Here is a 23,969-nt window from a genome sequence, read left to right as displayed (position 1 = left end):
GTGGAGGAAAGGGGGTGCGGTGGGGGTGGCCGCCCCGGGTGTCACCACTGAGGGGGGTGACAAAATGCTGGGCAGGACTCACCACGGGGCCTGCAGCATACCCGAGCCATGCGTCTCTCTTGGGAGTGATGCGGTGGCTTGGGCACCCGCAGGCTCCACGCTGCCCCAAATGGTCCACCCGCTGTCTCCCCCTCAGCTGTAGGATGGCTGAGTGGGAGGAGGCAGACAGACTCCTCGGAGGCCCCGTGGAGCGTCCTGCCCCGGCTCACCCTGCCCCACACGCGGCTGGCCCCACCCCTGGGCGCAGGGCACGCACACTGCCTGAGATGCCCAATTGACTTGCTCCGCCGCTGCAGTCATCCCCATAATCAGGATTTTTCTGTGCCTCGTATAGAATCTTCTGTGAAAGGAAGATGCACTTACAGTCCCTATCACCATGGCTGCGTAGACACATGCATTTAAAGCACACACATGCCAAGAATAGTGTGAACTGCAAGTTACCCCTCACAGAGCTATAATTCCCAGCACCCTCAAGAAAGTACAGTTCCCAGGATTATATGCAGGTGGGGGCATGTGCTTTAACTGTGTGGTATATTCGCAGCCCATGTCTAATTTGGCCCACAGAGAGCAGGTGAAGAGGCAAACTTCCTTCTGGGTGGTTCCATATCTCGGAGGTGGATTTAGGGGAGCGTGATCAGTTCGCCTGCGCTGGGTGCCAGGCCAAGAGGGGGCCGCAGGGTCCCCTGCGACAGTGACTTACAACAGAAGGCAAGAGGCCGGGGAGGCACTGAATTTTGGCGTTGCACAAGACGTTGCTGAAATTTGAAAGCCCAAACTCCGCCACAGGATTTCTAATTGCAAATTGGCGTGTGTGTGTGTCACATGAATAACTGCTTCCCTCATACTGCATATACATCTGTTTGTGGGAAATATGCCCACAGCCACACTGATTTTTATGGGGATATATGCAGATTAGTTTGAGAGATGGCTTAAACATGCAAACTCCTTTTCAGGCTTTAAGCCAAGAAACATAAAGCAACACTAAAAGGGTGCTTCTCTGTCTAGCATGTGCATAATGAAGATCCTTCACCACCGAATACGCAGGACTACCAATTAGAGTCCTTTCTATCAATTGCAGGTTGGCCAATTGCAAGGGAACATAATTATATTTTTCCAGCTATGTTTATGCAGTGCATACCCAAGCCACCATTTGTCAATGGAATAAAACAAAAATATATATATAACGCATCAGGTGGGACCATTTATTTCTTCACTTGCTGGGTGACCAGGCGCAAGAGACTGTCTCTAATCATGTGCCGAATTCGCAACCATTGAATTGTCATAGCAAGCCCCTATGATCAGAAGGGGCAGGGATTGGATTTCAGAGAAGAGGTCTGTGGCTTCTGCAGAAATTTAAGCTTATTTCAACTTTAAGTACTTAGTACATAATCTACACCACAGGTGTGAACTGGTTTCTCAGTCATTCCCTTTCTGCAAGCCTGGACCTTAGGAGTCTGTGAGATCTCAAACAGAATACTGTGCCCTGTCGCCAAACTAAAATTCCCAGGCTCCTTTGGGGGAAGCCATGAATGTTAAGCAGGCATAGAATTGATACAAATTTGAAGCGGACCCGTATCCTTGTTAGTTTTGTATGAAGATTGCTGTTCCACTGTGCCTCATCAACACATTGCACCCTTCGAGACTATTGCTGTTTTCAGGAGGGATTCAGTCAACATACTGACCAATTCAGGTTGCAGCATGAAAGATGACTTGGTGCTCCTGTGAAACAAACCTGCTTCCCCCAAAACCACATTTTTTTGCAATAAAGAAAACGTCTGCACCGGAAAGTGTGGGATAACATTTGTTTGATGCAATGACATCTAACCTCTATGCAGACAAACCAGAATGAATGCTCAATAAATAGCAAATGTCATCTGACGTCCCCATCAACTTTGTGCAAATAGATCAAGGTGCGTGCTCAATAAACAGATTGTCTGGAAGCGACTACTGTGTGAGGATACACCATGCAGGTTTTAAACAAAACTTGGCTTATTTTCTTAATTCCTTTACAGCATAGCACCCAGCCTTTCTCTTTCATCTTTCCTTCTTTCTTCAGTTTATTCCCACACCCGCCTCCACACCCTCAGTATCCTGGAAGGCCCAGTTAACAAAGTTTAAGGGGATGACTAAAAAGCAGTTATTGGCGAAAACTTGGGCACTGGGTGGTAAGTGATCATCTGGCTCCACCTGAAATGATACAGAAGGTATCGGCAAATTTGCAAATAGGCCACACATTTATGAAGCTGAAGTACTAAACAGATGAGATCTAAGGTCTTGCAAGCCAACTGTACAGAAGTAGCCTAAGGCTACACACCATATATGTAAAGCATATTCTTCTCCGACAAAGAATCCTGGCAACTATAATTTGTTAAGGGTGCTGGGGATTGTAGCTGTGTGAGGTTCCCAGGATTATTTCGGGGAAACCGTGTGCTTTAACTGTATGGAATTCAGAATTTACCAAAAGAGAACAGTGATCGCAAACAGAGAATATGAGGCATCTTGTTTTAGCTTTTGCACAGATTTAGTAACGTTGCCAACCAAACAGAAAAGGGGAAAGCAATATATTCCACCCTTGTATACCTTGCAGTTCTTACTTTGGGTTCTTCCTCGGACAAGCCCAAATCTCCAGCCCTGCCAACCACTGTGGAGTTTTGCCCAGACCCGTCAAAATTTCACAAGTAGCAATGGGAACACATTTAAATCTGAAATGCCTTGAACAGTGCTATTTTTTCGGGGGGGGGGGGACGACGCAGGGGTACGCATACCCCTAAACATTTTGTGAATCTAAGTTTGGCCTCATTGAGGGGCAGTATTTCAATATGAGTAGGAAAATGAGAAGACACCTAAATTTTTATTTTATTTTTAGGGGGAAAAACCCACTGGCCTTGTGTATATTTTAATGGCAGACAGAAAAGTGAAGAGAGAACCTCCCCCAGGATGCATACACATAATATCTTATCAGTATTGTTATATATTTATTTATATCCCAACTTTTCCTCTCAAGGTGGTTTACAGATAAAATAAGAGCAGATAAAAACATGAGGGGGGTTATTAAAAAAACCAATTATATTTCCAGGGGTTCCAAGTGCTTACCCAGCACCCACTACAAACTACAGTTCCCAGGGTTCTTTTGTGAGGGTGGGAATGAGTTTTGTATATGATTTCAAGGCATGCTGTGTACACAGTGCCAGACAAATGCTGAATTTAGCCAACCTAGTTTTTCATTTGAATTACACATGTGCAAGATTCGAGCACCAAAATACAGTAAGTGTCACTTATCAAATCAGCGCCCAGGTGTGTTTTTCTTTGCTTTGCTGTTTTTGGCCTCCTATAAATACTAATTTTGGCTGGCAGAGACGTAACCTAATATTGGGGTCATCTTGTACCTGGTTTGACAGCCTTATTGATTTGCTGGGTGCTCCTTTCCATTGCAGAGAATCCTGGATTCTTATTCTCCAGATTTCCCACATCTACATCTCTTTATCACACCCTGTCTCTCACCCAGTCCCAAAATATTCCGCCCCCATCCCAGACATTCAGAAGACTGCAAGATACAGTTCCCAAGCAAAGATGGGTGATAATAACAGCACCAGGGAAACAGACTGATTGGGAATGTGAGCTTCAATGTTCTCTACCCCAGTAGCAGTCGGGTGTACATGGTTAGAAATTAACTACTGTACAGTAGAATAAAAGGGACGCGGGTGGCGCTGTGGGTTAAACCACAGAGCCTAGGACTTGCCGATCAGAAGGTCGGCGGTTTGAATCCCCGCGATGGGGTGAGCTCCTGTTACTCGGTCCCTGCTCCTGCCAACCTAGCAGTTCAAAAGCACGTCAAAGTGCAAGTAGATAAATAGGTACCGCACCAGCGGGAAGGTAAACGACATTTCCGTGTGCTGCTCTGGTTCGCCAGAAGCAGCTTAGTCATGCTGGCCAGATGACCCGGAAGCTGTACGCCGGCTCCCTCGGCCAATAAAGCGAGATGAGCACCGCAACCCCAGAGTCGGTCATGACTGGACCTAATGGTCAGGGGTCCCTTTACCTTTACTTACAGTAGAATAAGAATAATAAAAGAGAATAATAAACAGACAAACAAACAAACAAACAAACAACAACAACAACAACAACAACAATAATAAACTGGTTACACAATCCTATTCATGTCTGTTTAGAAGTAAGCCCATTGAATTCAATGGGACATGGTGCTTCCAGATAACCTGTTTATTGAGCATTCATCCTGATTTGTCTGCAGGGAGACAGAAGATGTTGGCTACTTAATGAGCATTCATTCAGATATATTTTTTGGGGGGTGGAGTTGGATGACGAGTCAAAGCAAAGGTTATCTCACCTTTTCCACTGTATTTCCCGATCACCTTCCTTACTGCAAAAAGCCCGATCTTTGGGGATTGCACAAGATCTCGCAATCAGCAATAATTGTGCTACCTGGATTTGCCGGTACATGGCTGAATCCCACCTGGAAATAGGGATAAGTCTGGAAGCGCCTTTATTTTCAAGTAAGTGAAATTGGATCCTGGTCTTGTATAAGAACCTAAGGTGGGCCTGCTGAATGAGGCCAGTGGCTCATCTTGTCCAGCATCCTGCTCTCCCAGCGGCTGACCAGATGGGAAACCTGCAAGCTGGACTCAAGTGCAACCGCAACTCTGCCTGCCTGTGATTCCTAGCGACTGGTATTCAGAGGCAGCATGGCTGTCGGAGCTTGAAAGCCTCTTTTGCTCTCTGTGCCTCATTCCTTTTCTAAAAATTCTAGAAGCCTTGACGGCCTCCACTAGCCAATATTTTCTGAAAACTACACCAAGCTCACTACAGCCCTGACGGAGAGAACCCAGGCGTCCTCCTGTCTCAAAGGACCTCTCCTGCTGTTTGAGTCTATGGTTCTCTGCTGCACAACTACTGAATCCAAAGAGTGGTAGCTTATAGCCCCCAAGCCAGCAGTGCCTATTCTCTTGCTAGAGTGCCCTTGATGGGTGGGAAGCAATCTATCCTAACAGTATCCATGGATACCATTTATAAAATATTGGTGAGAGCTTTAACTCCACCCCCCACCCCCCGCCACTAGCTGCCTTGAGGCCTAGAGAATAGTGGAGATGCAGATAGATAGGCAATGCCATCTTCAGTGACCTTGGAGCCAAATTTGTAAAATAAGGAGTGTGCTTTACCATGGTAGATAACTGAAACATGGAAAGGCTTCAGGAATGGTCTGGTTAATTTTTCACAGCTATGATAGCTGGCTGGGTAAATAGATCTTTTCTTTTTTCTTTCCTTTACCAGATTGTGCTGAATATTGATACCTGCACTGTTTCTGGTGAGTTTTTACTTTCTGACTAGTGTGTTCAAGATGTTTTTTCTTTGCCATCTTTTGTCTCACTTGCCTGATAGCATCTGCTTGACACTATATGACCTGACCAATATGGTCAAACCCATCTGAATTTCCTTTTTTTTGGGGGGGGGTTGCTTTTGTTCAGTTCTTTCAGCTGTCTCATCATGCGACTCATTCAGCCATTTTGTTTGCTAGGTAAGAACTTTGCTTGAGATAGCTAAAGAAAAATAAAGAAAGGAAAATTTACATCTGGTTTAGAGAGCCTTGGACGCAGGAGGAATTTGATGGGCAGATGGCTCATTTGGGGATGAATGAATGAATGAGTATATGTCTGGGTGTAGGTAGTTAGGTGAATGAATAGATGGAGGAGGGAAAGTGAGGTAGGTCGACTGGCTGGTGAGGGTTTATGAATGGATGGAGTGTAGGTTTTGGAATGGCTGGATAGACACAGGGAGATGAATGGATACTACCAGGAGAGACACTAGGGGTGCTAATGGAAAGAGGGGTAGAATGTTTTAATTCATAGGATGTTATGTTTAAAGATCAACTGGTTAACTAGTAGATGGGTTGGTAGAATAAGTTTATGGTGAAAGATGGTTGAGTTAAGAGTTGAACAAGATAAAGACTTGACCTTATTATCCTAATAGGAGCCTAAGTAACATCCATCAGTTTTCTGTATCCTTTTCATTTGATGGAGGTTTCTCTTGTACCATGTGCCTAGCCATCATTAATAATAATAATAATAATAGCAGAAGTATGGTAATATATAATCTGCTTTACTTGGGCTGCTTACAGTGGCCCCATAGCCCCATATAATACAGCGGAATCATAGTAAAGCACACTATCAGAGTAAAACAAATACTGTAACTACAACGGAACTAGGGTTTCAAAACAACCACCCCCAAGACCTCTGATAAGCAAATGCAACGCAGTTCTCCTTATTCAAGGTGATGCTCTAAACGCCTTTCTCAGTCAAAAGGTCTTCTCTGTTTCTTCCTGCCCAGAGTCAACTGTATCAGCAGGTTCAAAAGCTCTAGTCAAAAGCCACTTCCAACTGCCACTTTGAAGACTATGCAAGCTCAGAAATGCTGAGGACTGAGACCCATATTATACAGCTGGTTCTGAATCCGAGGCCCTCTAGACTGGACAATCAAGCACCCAGATAGACTCTAGAAGTACTGGTAGGTAGGTTTCTTTACCTGCTAGTTGCAGCTCCCCTCTCACATAGGACCCTGGAGACTCCCCACCCCCCACCCCCGCCATCTTAACCTAATGTAAATCTGTATAACCCTTTCTTTCCAAGAGAACCCAGGAGTTCTGCCTTTCAGCATTGGAACACTCCCTGTTGTAAGGCACAGGACCTGACTTCCTTTATGCAGAACCCAGGAGTCCCAGGAAGGAAAGCCAGGAAGTTCTCCCCACGTCCCATTATCAAAACCCCTCTCGTTCTTTTACAGGGACTTTGATGCTTTGCATTTTCAGAGGTTGTCCATTCCCCCCCCCCCAAATATTCTGGTGATTCTTCTAACAAGAAAATCTCTCTTGTCAGTGGCAAATGGCCAGATGGGAGATGGATCTGAACCCTGGAAAGCCAGACAAACATTGGCATTTTGTTGGGGTGTGCGTAGCCCCCCTTTTGCAGAATAAGGCCTTAACCTTTGCAGCCAAACTCTTGGAAAGGTGGTCTGCGGTGATGATACCTTTCCACCCCATCTTCTTATTAAAGGCATGGCTGGTTCGAAGCCTCAATGCAAAATGCCGGGAAGAGCTGGCACCTGAGTGGCAGCGCCGTGCACAGTTCAACCTAACACTGACATGGGCATCTCTTCCTTTGCTTGATTTCCTCCAAGCCCTCCCTGCTGAATTCCCCATTCATTCAACAGCTGCTCCCAATAGGCAGTTCTTTTCAGTAAGGCCAAAAAAAACCAGCATCGCTGGAAATTTCAACCAGCCTCCCCTCGTCCGCCCCCCCTCCCCGGTATTCTCAAGCCATGCTGCCATTCCCAACATGTGTATGTTTTTTTCCTTGTCTCCCAAAACAGGGGGAAGGGGGGAAGTGTCAGAAAATAAAAGAGGGGGGAAATGCAATGCAAAAAACCTGGCTGGTATACAATTCAAACCCACCTTCAGTGTCTTATTTCCCCCTCTTGCACATGCAAGCCTGTGTATGCAAGCAGTAAACGTGGAGGGAAATTCACCAAAAGAAAGAAATCCACAGGAGAGGGACACAAAAGTATGGTGCCAAGGGAAATTTATTCCAGTAGATCTGTTGCATATATGCTTTAGCAAAGGCAGTCCGGAGGTGGACATCACCTGAAGCGAAGAGGGAAAAGGCAGTGCCTGGGAGGACCAGAAATTCATTCTAGCAACTGGGGAGTTGTGGATTTATTCCTTGGTGCATGAGAGAGAATCATGACACAGTTGTAAAATCCTTCTCTTGTAAATCACAGGCATATTCCACCACCACCACCCCCAGCTCCTGAATGTCTTGCACATATATCTTTTGCAGAACAAGGGGGGAATATTGAGAGAGAGAGAGAGAGAGAGAGAGAGAGAGAGCGCGAGCGAGCGCTAGCAGGCTTACCTTGCAAAAAAAGGGGGGTCTGTTTTCCAAAGGTGTCACACGCTGGGGGTGGTGAGAGACGGCTTCTCTTTTTGTCCCCCCACCTAGCAGTGGGTTGTTGGTGGCACCAGCCAGAGAAGATTCTGCGAAATGGCGTTTTATATCGAGGGGTATTTTGCTGTATAGGAGAGAGATGCTAGCATGCTGTTATTATGTCATTGGGAGAAACCATTGGACGAAGGAAAAAAAGAAGCAGCAAGCGAAAGAGGCTGGTTAAAGGAACGGAGAGGCATATGGGGTTGGGATGTGTGTATGTAGGGGAGGGGAGGATGGGGGGGCTGTGTGATGCCAGAGCGTTGTTAGGCATTGTGTGTGTGTGTGTTTCTGCATTGGGCCACCACGCATACCAGAATGGATTGCTTACTGTGTGTTGTGTGGATGGATCACTTGAGCATTGTTGTGAGCTGCAATGTTTGTGTGTGTGTGATGAGCAAACAGTGGGACTTGGGGTGGTGTCACACAAGTGTTGTTGTGAGCGTTGTTGTTGTTGTGCATATGCATCCTTCTTTTCTGTGCTGCAACCCCTCCCTACACAGTATATTTGGAGCTATAATGTGACAAGACATGATCTTCTTGCTTACATGTTCTTATGTATGTTCTCCCATGGTTATATACCCTAAAGTGTTGCATTTGTAACATTGCATTGTGTGTTGGGGGAAGTATACAAATAAATATTGTGGGGGGAGGATATGTCTTTCTGAGTTTTCTTAGACAAGTCTCCATTGGCTGCCATTACATTACAACTGGTCATTGTACTGGCTGGGATGCAACATCCAGAATGGGTACATCATTGTTGTATGTTGTGTATCACTTTCATCTGGCTAATGCATGATGCACTGGTTGTGTGCCACTGCATGTTGGTTGCACTTTAGATTATGTCCATTTCCTGTGACTTTCCATCATTTTTTAGTACTGCATCACTATCATATAGCATTATGCTGTAGTATGGATGTATTTGGGTGTTTCGTTGAACTCCTGCTGGTGCTCCTCTTGGACTGGCCTCAATATCACATCTGGGGTTGCGTTCAGGTCTGCTTGGGGGCTTCCCATAGACATCTCACTGGCCTCTGTGAGAACAGGATGCTGGACCAAATGGCCTGATCCTATAACGTTTGTGACAGCACTATATTATCCAGCATCTATATAATCTGGTTCAAAGGCCAGAACCTGTAGGTGTTATTTCCTTCATCACAGTCCTGAAAGGAAGGTTAGAGTAAGAGGGAATTGCTTGACCAAGGCCATGGAGGGAGTTCCATGACTGAGTGAGGATTTGGACCTGTGTCTCTAAGATCAGGCATTCCAAACCCAAAGCGTCCACTTGTTGTGTGAGTGATTAAATGTGCAGGCATCTTAACTGGTCCTTTGAGAGAAACTGAGTCCTTCCCATACAGTGGTAGCAGGTACCTTTTGGGACTGAGAGCCCAAACAGTAGGTAGAGCTAAATCCAATGACTAGCAGAGCCAACTAACTCTAGTTTTGCACCCACCCTCTTCCCTGCTGAGATCTACAGGGGCAATTCTGAGAGAAAAGGGGGAGGAACCTGCCAGCCTCTGAACAGGGGGTTGCCTGAGAACAGACTAAGGTTGGTGAGGCAATGTCTCCATTGCCCTCATGAACCAGCCTCCACTGTCCCCCGTACATATTGCCCTAATGCCTTCACAACCTCCCTGTGTATTCCCTGCCTCAGAACTCCATTTATTTAGCCACCCAGAAGTGGGTGGCTAACCAACCAACCTGTGGTTCACCAGATGTTGCTGAACTGCAGTTCCAATAATCCAGTGATTCTTGGCTATGATGGCTTGAGCTGATGAGAGGATCTGGGGTGAGGATCACAGGTTAAGCACCCTTGCTCTACACAGTAGCTATTTACTCTGCAATGTAGAGTCACAAGCAATCAGCAGTTCCTGCTGTGATTTATGTTTCTGGATTTTTCATTATGCAAGGTATGTGTCTATCTTGCTTATTTACTGATTCCACAAATGTCTAGTCTACCTGCATCACAACATGAGCTCAAGGTGGCACATTCAGTTTTCCCCTCCTCATTGAACAACAACCCTGCGGGGTAGGTTAGACTGAGAGGCAGTGACTTGCCAAGGTCACCCAGTGTGGTGTTTTTGCCTGTCATTGAACTCTGATAATGCCTCTTCCTTACCTGGCATGTGACCGCCCCCCCCCCCCCAGCACCAAAGGTTGCCCAGAAGGGAATGAGGCCCTTGGAGTTAAAAGGGCTCCCCAAGCCTTTTCTAAAGGCATCTAAAGTAGGTGGGGCTTGTTGAAGAAAGTGTTGCATAATTATGGAGGAGCCACTTTTAGGAAGGTCCCGCTATGAGATCTTGCAAAGTGGGCAGGTTTCTTGGTGGAGGGCCTTCTCCAAATATTTGGTGGGTCTTGGTGGATGGGAAGACTCCCAATGGAGTCTGTGGGTTAACAAATAATAATCATATTTTGAATTGCACCCAGAAATAAAGAAGCAAGCAGTATTGCTGCACTGCAGAATAGTTCCTGGTCATGTACAGAAACCCCGTATGCCTATGGTTTGTACACACTTGTGAGGTCTACTGTGATGCCCTGTATGGATGTTATGTGGATCATGGGTTCCTGACTTCCACATGTTGTCTGATAATACCTGATAGAGCAGGGCATCTGGAGGGTGCTCAATCTGTGAACAGGAGCCCTGACAATTCAGGGATCCTGATGGCATGAAGAGATCCATCTTTGCATACAGTTGAACATGAGAGGGCTCTTTCAGACATATAGAGGTCAAGGAGGAGCATGCGATTCACTCCCCTTCTATGTAGTCACGTAATATCCAGAGCAAGGTTTGGCAGTCTATTGGATATGCAGGTTTTGCAATGGAACCTGTCATTGCAGTCCTCATTTCATTCCTCCCCGTGTGCATACAGTCTCCCTGGATTTGTCATCTGAAGGCTTCAGGACAGGGGACGAGATCAAGTGGACAGGAGCGGATGAGCTGTTACATATGCATAAGCGCATTCACCTGTGTCCATCTTTCTGTGCTACCATGTAAACTACACTCAAAACATTTTACAGAGGCTGGAATATGCAGTGATTCAGCAGAGTGCACCAGCCCTTGAATGTGAGCTTGTCCTTTCCAGGCTTGGCTTCACCAGCTCCCCTCCTCTGTGTGAGCCCAGGGGTCCCACAGGTGACAGTGGTCCACCCACCCACCGTGCTAGACTGAGATTTTCACAAGCAAAAGGAAGACAGAGGGCTCTAAAGAGGGGAGGGATGAACTTGTGAAGGAATCAAGGGTAGATTGTATACTTATCTGCCATACCTTGCATTGTTTGGGACTTGCATCGCTGGCTGGGGCTGATGGAAGATGCAGTCCAATGCCATCTGGGGCATCGGTTACCCTTCCATATCAATGTGCATTGTTAGCACGTCCACCATGATGGTGGAGGGAGTCAGGTGGAATCCACCTAGCAGCAGAATCTGTGGCTGGAGCTTCTCTCAGCACATGACCACCCTGCCTTCCCTGCTTTGGTCATGCTAGATTGTGACAAAGAGACAAAAGCCAGGAACTGGGTGATTAATCTGAGTGACCAATACAAGTCATCATCACAGTGTCCTGATTATAGTTGGTTATGTGTGTTGTTCTGTGGTGTTTTGATGTGTACTGTTGCACATAATGCATCCTTACATTGTGCCGTGCAATATGTATTACATTTGTACAGAGTATATGGTTGTATACCTGTGATAAATGTCATTGCCATGGGTTACTGCATCTCCCTTCTCTGTTGTGCTGCAGTGTGTGAGCTATTACACAACACTGCGTTAGTGTATCGCAAAGCAGGTGTGTACTATATGTTTTGTGCTGTTCGTTGCAGTAGCACTGTGAATTGTTAATTACTTAGGAATAGTGGTGTGTGGCATTTTTGTGTGTTTTATTGTCAGCTATGTATCACCATCATCTATCAGGCTGTGTTGTTCTACATAAATCCATGGGCCTTGGGGGCTATGCATGCCTTATGCTCACTGTTCATGGTACCTGTTGCATATCCCTGTGCAGTGTGCACACGCAAACTGCATTGTTGTTGTGCGTGACTATCTGCCTGTTGTGTTTGCGTCACCATGCACTGAAGTTGTGCACAGCCTTGCTGCCGCATTGCATAGCACCGGTGTCCCCTCGGCATAACTTAGAACTATCCAGGGTTGCACACAGCGCACACTGCTGCACAGTGTGGATTGCCCCTGTTCTTTTGGCATATGCTGCTGCTGATTGTGAGCTCCAGACACAGCCGGGAAGCTGCTGCCTCCCTTCTCCCCCTCCCTGCCCCGGTTGCCATGCCAATGCAGAATGCTGTATCTCTCTGTTCAGCAGATGCCAGTGCTCACAACTCCACCTCTCTCCCACCCAGAAGTCTAGGCTTGCAGGAGGAGTGGAAGGGGGGGTGATTCTGAGATTGTTGTGAAGAACTCCCTGTCTTCTCTCCTCCTCGGCTTTATTTGAGCGAGGGTTCAGCCCCACAACCTGTTTTGAATGTCATAGCTCATCAGTCTGGGAACGGCACATTTCCCTCTCTGACAATGCTGCGTCAAAGCAACAGGGGTTGATGGCAATGTGGATCACAAAACATGTCAATAGAGGACAAGTCAATTCATTCAGTCAAACCCCTGAATGCACCATCCGTCGCCCGTCAGTCTTGTGAAAGTTTGGCATTGTCTGCTGGGATAGCGGCCCTTGTAAGAAATAATAACTTATGACAACAAAAAGGAAATCTATGTACATAGGCACAGACTTGATCCTATTCTATTCTTATGGACTGAGCTCCTCAAATACAAATGATGAGTTGCCAGCTTTGATGGGCTCTCCGGGGTTCCACCCTAGTGAGATTATTGGGATGCTAGCCTCTGAACAAGATAAAGCTACTGAATAGGGGAAGCCCAACTAATGCTCAACCAACCGCCAGAGTCATATTGCTGCCCCCTCCAACTTCATGCAAACAAATGAGGATGAATGTCCAATAAACAGGTTGCCTGGAAGCATCAAAAGTATACATACGCTATAGATATGAAGCTCCTCCAGATGGCCTATTTATTGAGCATCCATCCTAATTTGCTTGCACAAAGCATACCCAGTATGTCCTGTCTTCAATGAGCATTTGTTCTGATTTATTTGTGGGGAGGATAGTCAACAACAGACATTCATTCTGATTTATTTGCACAGAGGTTGCATTCCTTCCAGTCCATCAATCATTAACCCATGCTTTTTAGCGCATTTCTCTGTCACTTTCCTAACTGCAAAATATTTGATTTTTTTAAAAAGTGGATTTGTTATTCCAAAATCCACTTTATTTGGGCAAACCTAACTTTTTGGTATGCAGCTGAATCCCTCCATCAAGATAGCGACAGTTTGGGGGTGACCATGCAGTGTGATGTTTACTCAGAAGGAGATCCCACTTTGTTCTGTGAGGTTTTCTCTTAGATAAGTGTGCATAGGACTCCACTCTTATCTTGATTTATGTTATTTCCTCTTCCTCTAGGAAAAGCGTAAGAAATTCTTGGAATTGTAATTCCATGTGTTGATCTCAGCATCATCACCAAACTTCAATTCCTGGGTTTCTTGGAAATTAAAAGCCAATGTAAGTTTGTAGTGGAGATAAAACTGTTGTGAGGGTCCTTCTGCAAAATGTGAGCTATGAACCATTTTAATCCTTTTGACCCAATAGTGCCTCCATGATTCTGATCTCTTTCTTTTCTTGCATTTCTTCAACAGCTCTTCCTGTTCCGCAGGCAGACTTACACATCCGGTGAACCTCCACTTTTCTCGATTCTTCTTTGCATCCCTTTAATTTCGCTGTGGAACCTTTCCCAAGCTTCCATACCGGGAGCATTCTCCATCCTATTTCCTCAACTCTGCATCCACTGTATGCTTCCATTTCTCACTGAGCAATTACAGTCATCTATTTACATCGTAGGTCATAAAGGTAAAGGTAAAGGGACCCCTGACCATTAGGTCCAGTCGTGACCGACTCTGGGGTTGCGGCGCCCATCTCGCTTTATTGGCCGAGGGAGCCGGCGTACAGCGGCTTAGTCATGTGGCCAGCATGACTAAGCCGCTTCTGGTGAACCAGAGCAGCGCACGGAAAGGCCGTTTACCTTCCCGCCGGAGCGGTACCTATTTATCTACTTGCACTTTGATGTGCTTTTGAACTGCTAGGTTAGCAGTTCGAAAGCACATGCTCAGCTCCTGTAAATTTGCATAGCACCAAACAGGAAGGGGGTCGGCTGTAACATTAGAACATGTTTACCATGGTCTTGCTTCTCCAGCTTCTTGGCTGATAGTAGCTAAGTGGTAAAACACACAACAACAACTCCTCAGCACATGACTACAAACAACTGCCTTCTTTTGAAATTCATTGTTGGATGTGGCATGCCTCGGAACACCAGCTTCTGGGAATTGCAAGGGGGAATAGTGCCCTGTTGCATTTATATCCTGCTTGTGGGCTTTCCACAGGCATCTGGCTGGTCACTGTGAGTGCAGGGTGCTGGACTTAGATGGGCCATTGGCCTGATCCATTAGGGTTCTTCTTATGTCCACCTCCCTGTTGAACTTCTGGCACATATTGAAGACAAACTTTTAAATTGAATTCTGATTTTATGGTTGTAACTCATTTTTAGTCTTACTGCATCGGGTCTCCTGTACACTGCTTAGAGACAACTGTGATTAACCAGTATACAAATTTTGTAAAACAAAAAAGGTATTAACTGCCTTTGCACCATGACATGTTTTCCAGTCTTAAGTTCTGTTCTCTAAATTTCTGTGTCCCCCCCCCCTTTCAGAGTCCTCATAAAAATTCATCAACTTCTCAGTGTGAATTGTCCTAATGTGCATCTTTCTGTATGCAATTTTGCCTGGTATACCCATTGTTTTCAAAGCAATTTCCCCTAACATTATGCATTTTTGTAGGTTGCTTTCACTAATACATGCATTTATAAGCACATTTGTACCCTAGGCCATAGCCTATGTGCACGTTACTTCTATGGAGAGCTGTTTTGCAAAATTCAGAGGAGTGTGGATTTTGATGGGTGGCTTAGTTTTGTTTCACGTATTGTTCAGAAATAGCAAATTAAGTAAGTTTGCCTTTACGTGGTAACTGAATCTGATTTCTCCTGCATCCCTACCAGTAGCTCCCTTCGGTCACACATCTTCCACTAGTGGCCTTCCCACAACCCCAACCTTATCCCTTCTTTGTTCCGTGACTTCCCTTCCACCTGCACCCACTCAGTCTTCCTCCCCACCTCCAATCTCTCAGACAGGAGATTTATTCTTCTCTTCGCCCTCCTCCTCCTCTTCCCTTTCTTCCTCTAATTTCCTCCCCCACATCCTGTCGCCCTAATGTCTTCCCCCGTATCTGCTCTCCCACCCTCCCCACTTCTCTGTAGTTAATTCTGCCTAGATTCTGTCTCTCCCTCCAGCAAAAAATATTGCTAACTAGACTCGTGCTCTTTTTTCCTCAGTTCCTGTTTAATTGATCCCCCCTCCCATCCCAGCAGAGGTTCTCCTTCCTTGCTCCTCTGATCCATTTCCCCCACATTCACTGCCAAAAATCTTCCCCCCTGCAGAACCCTGGATGCTTTTGATGCAACCATCCCCATCGTTCCCTCCTGCCCCCACTCCTTTTGCTCTCCCAGACTTCTCTCCCCCACCCCGTGTTCCTCCTATTCCTCTTGCCGCATTTTCCCCCTTTTCTGCAGCCCCAGCTTGTTTTTCCTCCTTTCCCTTTTCTCCACGCCCCCCTCTGCATTTGATTTCCTCCTCCTATTAGCTGCAGTCGTTGTTCCCGCAATCTACCCACCTCCTCCTAGCCTTTTCTTTTCATCTCTTTCCCCTTCTCCAGAACTCTCCCCGCCGCCACTGATCCTGTACCCCAAAATCTCACACTCCTCCAAACACATTTGCTTTATTCAGCTGCCTGCACCAGCTGCTCCTGTATTTCCTCCTCCTATTATTTCTCTTCTGCTCTCTTCCCTCATCAAAGTGAATCCTCACTCTCCCTGATCTCTCCCTGCACATTCCACATTCATTGCATCCTTCCTGATTCCACAATCCCCCTCCATTCCCCCCTCCCGTCTTCTCTATGCGGCACAGTTTCTGCCAGTTCCTCCGTTGCCACGTGTGCATCCAAGGTACCATATTCCCAGCTCATTGCCATGGTGACCATTAACCCATTCCGTATTTGCCAGGAGGAGGAGGGTGCTCTTATCGCTAGGCCTTCCCTTCCTTTCTCAGGTTAGTGTAGCCCATTAGCTCTCTTATATTGACATTGTTGGTTCCTGATGGAGACTAGGGAAATGGAGTCACAGGGAAATGCACCCATAAGGAATGGGGAAAGATCCAGAGTTCTCCTGCCTTCCAGCCTTGTCCTCTGGTCCATCTTCACTCAGGTGCCAGTGGGCTTCACGGCTGAGTGGAGATTTGAACTCTGGTCTCTAGTCTACTCTAACCACTACACTACACTGGCTCCTTGAACCTTCTTGCACCCTACTCCCTGGGGACACTGGAGATCATAGAGCTGTAGAGTTGGAAGGGCCACCAGGGTCACCTAGTCCAACCCCCTGCAATGCTGGAACCTTTTGCCCAACATGAGGCTTGAACCCACAACATTGAAATTAAGAGTCTCATGCTTTACCGACTGAGCTATCCCAGCTTGGATCCTGTCGCTCCATCACAATACCCATCACTTTATTGTTCCCTTTTCTCAGACAGCCAGGGGGTCCTTCCACCTCAGCCCTAAAATGTGCGAAGCGATAATAATAAAGATGATAGTGCCTCTGAGCACACACAGAGTGATCCCCCTCTTACAGCTGGAAATGAAGCTATGTTTTAATGAATCGAACTACTGGTCCATTTAGCTCAGAAGTGTCTATGCAAAGTGGCAGTGGCTCTCAAGGAATTCAGGCAGTCTCTCCCAGAGTCCCATCCCTGCCTGGTGAGGAAGGAATCATTGCAGCTCATAATATGAGTTTTATAGTAGCCTAATCTATACTCTGATACCTATCAATCTATCTAGATCCTATCTCACAGGGAACTCTGTTTCTATGGTCATGAAGAAGAGATATTTTTGTTTGAAATAAAGTTTATTGAAGTTTTATTTACATTATATTACAGAGTAAATAATGGATTGTTTTTTTGGCCCAGTCCCTCCTCCATAGCAAGGAGGACTGGGGTCGGGACATTTTTATTAACCATAATAATAATAATAATAATAATAATAATAATAATAATAATAATAATTAATAACCATTAATAACAATTTTCTTGTAATTAATTATTTTTTTCTTTTTTTAAAAAAAGGTTCCTTTGTTGGTTAATTAATCCCCTCCCCCTCCCCTTAGGTTCCCCTTCCCCCCCAACCCCATTCACCCCAAAATTCTAGGATGCAGCCTAAGAAAATAGAATCAGTGCCACCTCTCCAGACCAGCTGCACCAATTCTGCCTCTATGACCACAGGATCCACTTTTCTCACCGTGGCAGGCACTCTCCTCCCCGTGTTTCAAAAGTTGCATTCCATATTTAACCTTAGACGCTTATAGAGAATAAAATACTCAGCTGCTTCCAAGATGTCTCTCTGTGTGTGCAAATTTAAGTCTTGTAAGCACCACCAGAATATTTCCACTTCCTCTGCCCAGGTGTGGCAGAGAGCTTTCACAAGAGGGAAAGAAAATGATTTAATTGGTATAAAAACTAATACTTTGCCTTTGAGTGTGCCACACATATCGATATACGTCTGTTTATTCCAAAACGCTTCTTCTAGCTTTAATGCTGCTGACAAAATGCCCCTATTCCCATTCTCCTTAGTTTGTGTAAATGTACAAGATGGCTTTTAGCCCTTATATGACTTCTTCCATCCCAAGGGTTGTTTGTATCCATGCACGGGGGGAAGGAAGCAAGGCTTAGAGATGTTTTAATGCTTTCAGTACCAAAATTCATCACGACACTATTAAATGTGCCCCCCTCGCCCCCTCTCCTGTGGGGCTCTTGCACTTCTAACCACTCCGCGGTGGGTGGAAGTTGAACAGGTGCAGCTTTTCACAGTGATGGCGAAGGCTTCACCTGTTGAGTTTTTGTTTGTCCTCATGCACCTGTGAAAGCCACAGGAGAAAGCTCTGCCCTCCCCAAAGATGGCAGATTACTTAAAACGGTAAAAGCAAAACGTTTTACCTCGCTTCTCTCAACTCTTTCTGGTTTCTAGCATGACTGTTTGTTCAACAGAGAGCCCCAAATGCAGGGCTGCCAGATCTCGACTCAGAATCCCCTTGTACCTTCAAGGCTTGCATGGGAGAGAAATTCTTACCGGGTGTGGCTTTTTCTACTCTTAAAGGCACAGAAAGCCTCTCAGAGGCAGGCCCACCAACCTTACCTAAAGGGAATTTGCTACATTTTCTCTATGGTTTCCCTTCCTCCCCAAGAACAACCTCAGCTCGCAGGGAGAGGAACACAGATCAACTTGGATTGATGGAGAGGTGTAGAGGGCAAGTCTATCCTTTGATGACGGCAAGGGTTCGCTTGCCAGTGTGAATGAGCCATTCGATACCAGACAAGATTGATACACCTTTCCTATCATCTCAGAGCAATGTTTATCCCCCCCAATGGATTTGGTACACACATTCAATCAGGGTGGGGGGAGGGTGGGTGGGTGGTTGAGTCACCTGTCAAAAGAACTCAAGTGATGCCGCCTGATACATCAGTATCAGAAAGGTGACGTATAAATCCTTTATAATAAATAAAGTGTGTGTTGTCTGAATGATGCAAAGGTGATTTTGCAGTGAGGAGCGAACAACTTCACCGTAGGCGATCATCTCAGCCGTCCGTGTGAAATTCATGTGAAGTGGGACAGGGATTACCGAGAAGCTGACAGTTGCCTTAATTTTAGTGGACAAACGCCTGTGTCTTTAAGAGCTTCGTGACACTCAAGAAATGCATAGCTGAAGTTTCCCCCGCATTGCTGCATCTCTAGGGACAGGGTCTCCTGCTGGAGCGTTTTGCCTCTTGTACTGCAATGGATGAAGACACAGGTGGTTGCCCATGCAGAAAGCAGCAATAGTTGCTGGGGCCATGATTCCTAGTCCACTGGCACTTTCTTGATGTGTGAGAAGTCCACACACACCCTGCAATACTTTAAAAAACAAAACAAAACATGCCTTATGCTGTAATCCAATGCAGACATTCCTGGGGGTATGCCCTCACTGAACATAGTGAGACTTCCTTCCGGGTAAACATACATTGGATTGTGCTTCAGTTTTCCTTGCTGTAACATGATCCTGCGTTCAAACTGCACATGTATGGATTCTGTATGTTGTCATGGTTCTGCTTTAGACACTTAGTCATGGGTTTGCTTTTTGTGAATCGTCTTGAGATGTATGATTGGTAGCATTAAAAACAACAGCCACCATAACCCTTTAGAAAATTGAGCATCCTGAATGGGGGATATTTTATCAAATAATACTTTGGGAGAAGGTGTAGGGAACACTACTCCCTACTCCATAAATTCAAGTGTGTTACTTTTAAATAACATGCTTATAACTAGGGCTGCAATGCTGAATCAATCAATCAATCAATCAATCAATCAGGTAAACTCAGTTAAAACATTTTGATTGACTAAAAAAAGCTGCCCCTGATTAGCATCATGTAAAAACAAAGTTTGTATTAGGCTGTATCCAACTAGGTTCTAGTCAGAGTAAACCCACTGAACTTAATGGACCTACATTAGTAATGCCCATTAATTTCAGTGGGTCATCTCTGAATATGACTAATTGGATGCAGCCCATTCCCCCACCCCCGCCTTATATGCACATTTATTCTGATTTGATTTATAGTACAGTTCTGTTAACCAAGTCTTGGGCTGATTAACTTTCTGTGTCCTTTTAAATGTGTTTGTGGGAGAGAGGGTTATCAGTCTGTCTTGGTTTTTTTAAATGTAATTTCTGTTCTCATTTTGTATTTTTATGTTGTGAACCACCCTGCCATCTTCTGATGAAGGGCGGAATAATAATAATAATAATAATAATAATAATAATAATAATAATAATGATGATGATGTTAGAAGTCTGCTCAGAAATAAGTCTAATTGAGTGCAATGGGCTTAAATTCTAAGCCTACTTACTAGGGAAGTAATTCCAACTGAACTTAGTGGGACTTACTTTTGAGGAAATGCATAGGGTTGAGCAGTAAGAAGTTAAGTTGCTGAGTGTTGCATTCATTACATTTGTTTCTGAATTGTAAGAGCAGTGGTGGAAAACTGCAATGGGAAGACCAGGGTAACAACTTGATGGCGACGTCATAGAACCTCTGCACAAATTTTGTGAAAACAAACCAAGAGGATGGTTCAATATCTGCTTTGTCTGATGGTGACCTATGTCAGGAAACCTGAGGGCCCATAAGCCAGCCTGGGCCTGCTTTGTTTTCCTGTCTACAACCTTGCTGCACCATTGGCTGGCTTGCTCTCATGCCTTGAGCATCAACCTGATTTGCAAAAATGAGCAAATAATGCTTTTCAAAACCTGGAGACTGACACCATCACCTGCTGAAGTCTGTATATCAAACTGCTGTTAAAAGCACTACTACAGTGACCACGTGGAAAGTTGGCAACTTTGCTTGCAGTTGCCCCATGACCTCTATAAATTTCCTCACACCCCGTCTCTCTCTCTCTGCCTCCCATTTCAGGCAATTATTTATTTATTGCACAGCCCCAGCCCCACGGAGACTAGATGTCCATTTGCAAAGGAAAAATTGCAGGTCCTATGTTAAGCAGATTTCCATGCCTATCAAATCTATTTGGAAAATGGAAAAAAAGAGGAGACTGACACCCTACAACCGTTAGCTGCAAAGCTGTCCTCCTACAAGAAGCCATCATCACTGCACCTATGTTGCTGCTTGGCGATGGCTATTGCTGCTGACCTGACCGAACCTCTGAGCCACACACTCTGCTTTCCTCTCTTTATTTGCACTTTGGAATCAGAAGCCATCCTTTGTATTCTTTCCTTCCTGCATTCTGAGTTGCCATTTTTGTTAAATCTCTACATTTATGGACCCACCACCTCCCTGATCTGGTATTGCTATGGAAGCTTGGCTCACAACAGTCCAGTTATTTAAAAAAAACCTGAGGCCCTAGTAGGGAGGGACATGAGTGGCAGCAGTCCTGAAAGTTGCACCCATCTGCTTTCTGAGCAACTGCTTGCATTTCCAGAGCTTCCCTCCCCCTGCAAATAAATAAATAAATACCGGTAGGTAAATAAATAAATAAATAAATATCCCAACAACAACAGCAGATGAAACACAGGTTTCCAAACTCAATATAGCTTGACAAGGGCAGCAATGATTGAGTGCATTGGACAACTGGAAATAATGGGGTGGGGCTTATTATGGGATTAATGGAAGGTTGAGGAGTGAGTGCCTTCCCTTCCCTCCCCTCCCCCTAATTTGCAAATTATAGATTTAGGGCTAAGATTGGTACAACCCAACTGCAGACTGGAAGCGGCCAAATGTTGTACCTATCTTCAAAAAGGGGGGGAAAGAAGACACAGGTAACTACCGACCCAGGTAACATGACATCAGTACCAGGGAAGAAACAGTTGGTCTGTGAGCACTTAGAAAAAGATGCTGTCATTACTAAGACTCAGCATGGGTTTCTCAAAAACAGGTCATGCAAGATGAATCTCATTTCTTTCTTTTTTTGATGGAGTTACAAGTCTGGTAGATCAGAGGAATGCTGTGGATGTAGTTTAGCTTGATTTCAGTAAGGCTTCTGGCAAAGTCCCCCATGATATTCTTGCAGAGAAGCTGGTAAAATGTGGGCTGGACGAGGTAAGTACTAGGTGGATTTGTAGCTGGTTTACTAACAGAACCCAAAGAGTGCTTACTAATGGTTCCTGATCAACCTGGAAAAAGTGACAAGTGGAGTGCCAGAGAGTTCTGTCCAGGGCCTATTGTTGCTCAACCTCTTTATAAACAACTTGGGTGGAGGAATTGAGGGGAGGCTCATCAAATTTGCAGATGATACCAAACTGGAAGCAGTAGCCAATGCTGCAGAAGACAGAATCGGGATTCAAGGTGACCTTAACAGATTGGAGAACTGGGCCAAAACTAACAAAATGAACTTCAGCAGGGACAAAGGCCAGGTTCTACACTTAGGCAGGAAAAACCAGCTGCACCAATATAAGATGGGGGACACCTGACTTGCCAGTAGTACATGTGAAATGAGCTTGGGGTCTTAGTGGACGACAAGCTTAACATGAGTCAGTAGTATAATACAGCAGCAAAAAAAAAGTTAATGCTATTCTAGGCTGCAGCAACAGAACTATGGTGTCCTGATCAAGGGAAGTAATAGTTGTGCTCTGTTCTGACTTGGTCAGAACACACCTGGTGTCTTCCTTGGAGGTTTTTAAGCAGAATTATGGTGCTGGAGGAGACTCTTGAGAGTCCCATGGACTGCAAGAAGATCAAACCTATCCATTCTTAAGGAAATCAGCCCTGAGTGCTCACTGGAAGGACAGATCCTGAAGCTGAGGCTCCAATACTTTGGCCACCTCATGAGAAGAGAAGACTCCCTGGAAAAGACCCTGATGTTGGGAAAGATGGAGGGCACAAGGAGAAGGGGACGACAGAGGACGAGATGGTTGGATAGTGTTATCGAAGCTACCAGCATGAGTTTGACTAAACTGCGGGAGGCAGTGGAAGACAGGAGTGCCTGGCGTGCTCTGGTCCATGGGGTCATGAAGAGTCGGACACGACTAAACGACTAAACAACAACAACAACATCTGTCATGGATGCTTTAGTTGAGATTCCTGCATAACACTAGTTGATCTAGATGACCCCAGGGGTTCTCTTCCAACTCTATGATTCTATGGTTCTGTTAGGGTGGCCAGAGAGAGTGAGACCAACTCCCTACACCCCAAATAGAGCTCCCTCTACCTCCACAGTGGCCCTTCCACCAAACAGGCACCTACCAAATGGGAAACAGAAGTGTAGGCTATCTGTCACTACAATGTTTCCTTAGTTCGATGAGGTCAAGTGGACCAGAAACATGTTATTTGTAAAGCATTAATTTGTAGGATTGCATACAGTGCTGTGATGTATCACTTCATTCTACAGCCTTCTGGCTTGGAGACGACACCTCATCCCTAACTCTCCTTTGGCACAGAAACGACTCCCAGAAGTGAAGGGCTACTCACTGAAACAGGGGGCGCTCTCTTGCAATAGGTGATGATTGTGGGCCCCTGAAAGAATAGATGGGGTGGAGTGCAAATATGGTGATGCTGTAGATAGGCCACTTGACAAATGGCAGGAAAATCAGAAACCAGTGCTGGATTCTGATTTCCTAAGCAATGCATGAAGGTGAACTTAACTGCAGCTGGTGCTGACTCTGCAGTGGGAGGAGGAGGGGGGGGACATGCGGAAAAAGAGAATCAGAACTCTCTCTCTCTCTTTGTCTAAAGCTGATTCAGCAGTATCTTTCTTCTCATCCCTTTTCATAGCTATGGCACGAGAGCAGTCAAACAAGCATCTGCTCCTTACCCTTCAAAAGTCCTTGCTGCCTTCTCTTCCCTCTGTGTAAGATGGGTCCATGTTGTGATTGCATTTATAGCATCCAAGGTTATAATTCATCTTTTGCTCAAGGGAATTCTGACATAGTGGGTGCTAAAACTTGCTTCAGATTGGGAAGACTGGGGGGGGAGGGGCAGTGCCATGAGGAAATCCATGCATTGGCATGAAACCTCTTCACAGGAAGCCATATTGCAATGTTGCCTGCAAACACAGTGAAACTTCCTTAAACCTTTGAATGCCCCAGGGGAAACGGGTGGGACTAGCCCAGTCTAACAAGAATGTCATTTCCTGCCCCACCTTTTTCCCTGCAAAGGACAGGAGCGGAAGTCTTCCCCCATCAATCAATTTACTACTGTGTGACAGGAAAAGAGGCTGGTGA

At 45.4% G+C, this 23,969-nt stretch overlaps 1 protein-coding gene and 1 long non-coding RNA gene across 3 annotated transcripts in view; one reads left to right on the top strand and one right to left on the bottom strand.

The window, feature by feature from the left end:
- LOC308571539 (BAR/IMD domain-containing adapter protein 2-like) overlaps positions 1-23,969 on the bottom strand; it is a 195,110-nt gene that overhangs the window by 17,583 nt on the left and 153,558 nt on the right. The gene's annotated exons all lie outside the window — the stretch shown is intronic.
- The window catches only part of LOC308571567, a 142,383-nt gene that overhangs the window by 54,339 nt on the left and 64,075 nt on the right, over positions 1-23,969 (top strand). The window contains exons 3-4 of one of the 2 annotated variants that reach the window (XR_014001525.1): positions 5,347-5,380; positions 20,710-23,805. This is a non-coding gene — a long non-coding RNA (uncharacterized lncRNA). Of the gene's footprint in view, positions 1-5,346; positions 5,381-20,709; positions 23,806-23,969 lie in introns of those variants that run through there. The other variant, XR_014001524.1, reaches the window with a different exon arrangement.

The sequence above is a fragment of the Podarcis bocagei genome (assembly GCF_964188305.1).
Source record: "Podarcis bocagei genome assembly, chromosome: 13".
In the NCBI taxonomy this organism is placed as follows: Eukaryota; Metazoa; Chordata; class Lepidosauria; order Squamata; family Lacertidae; genus Podarcis; species Podarcis bocagei.
Note: the sequence above shows the minus strand (reverse complement) of the source record. Positions and strands in the feature narration are given on the sequence as shown.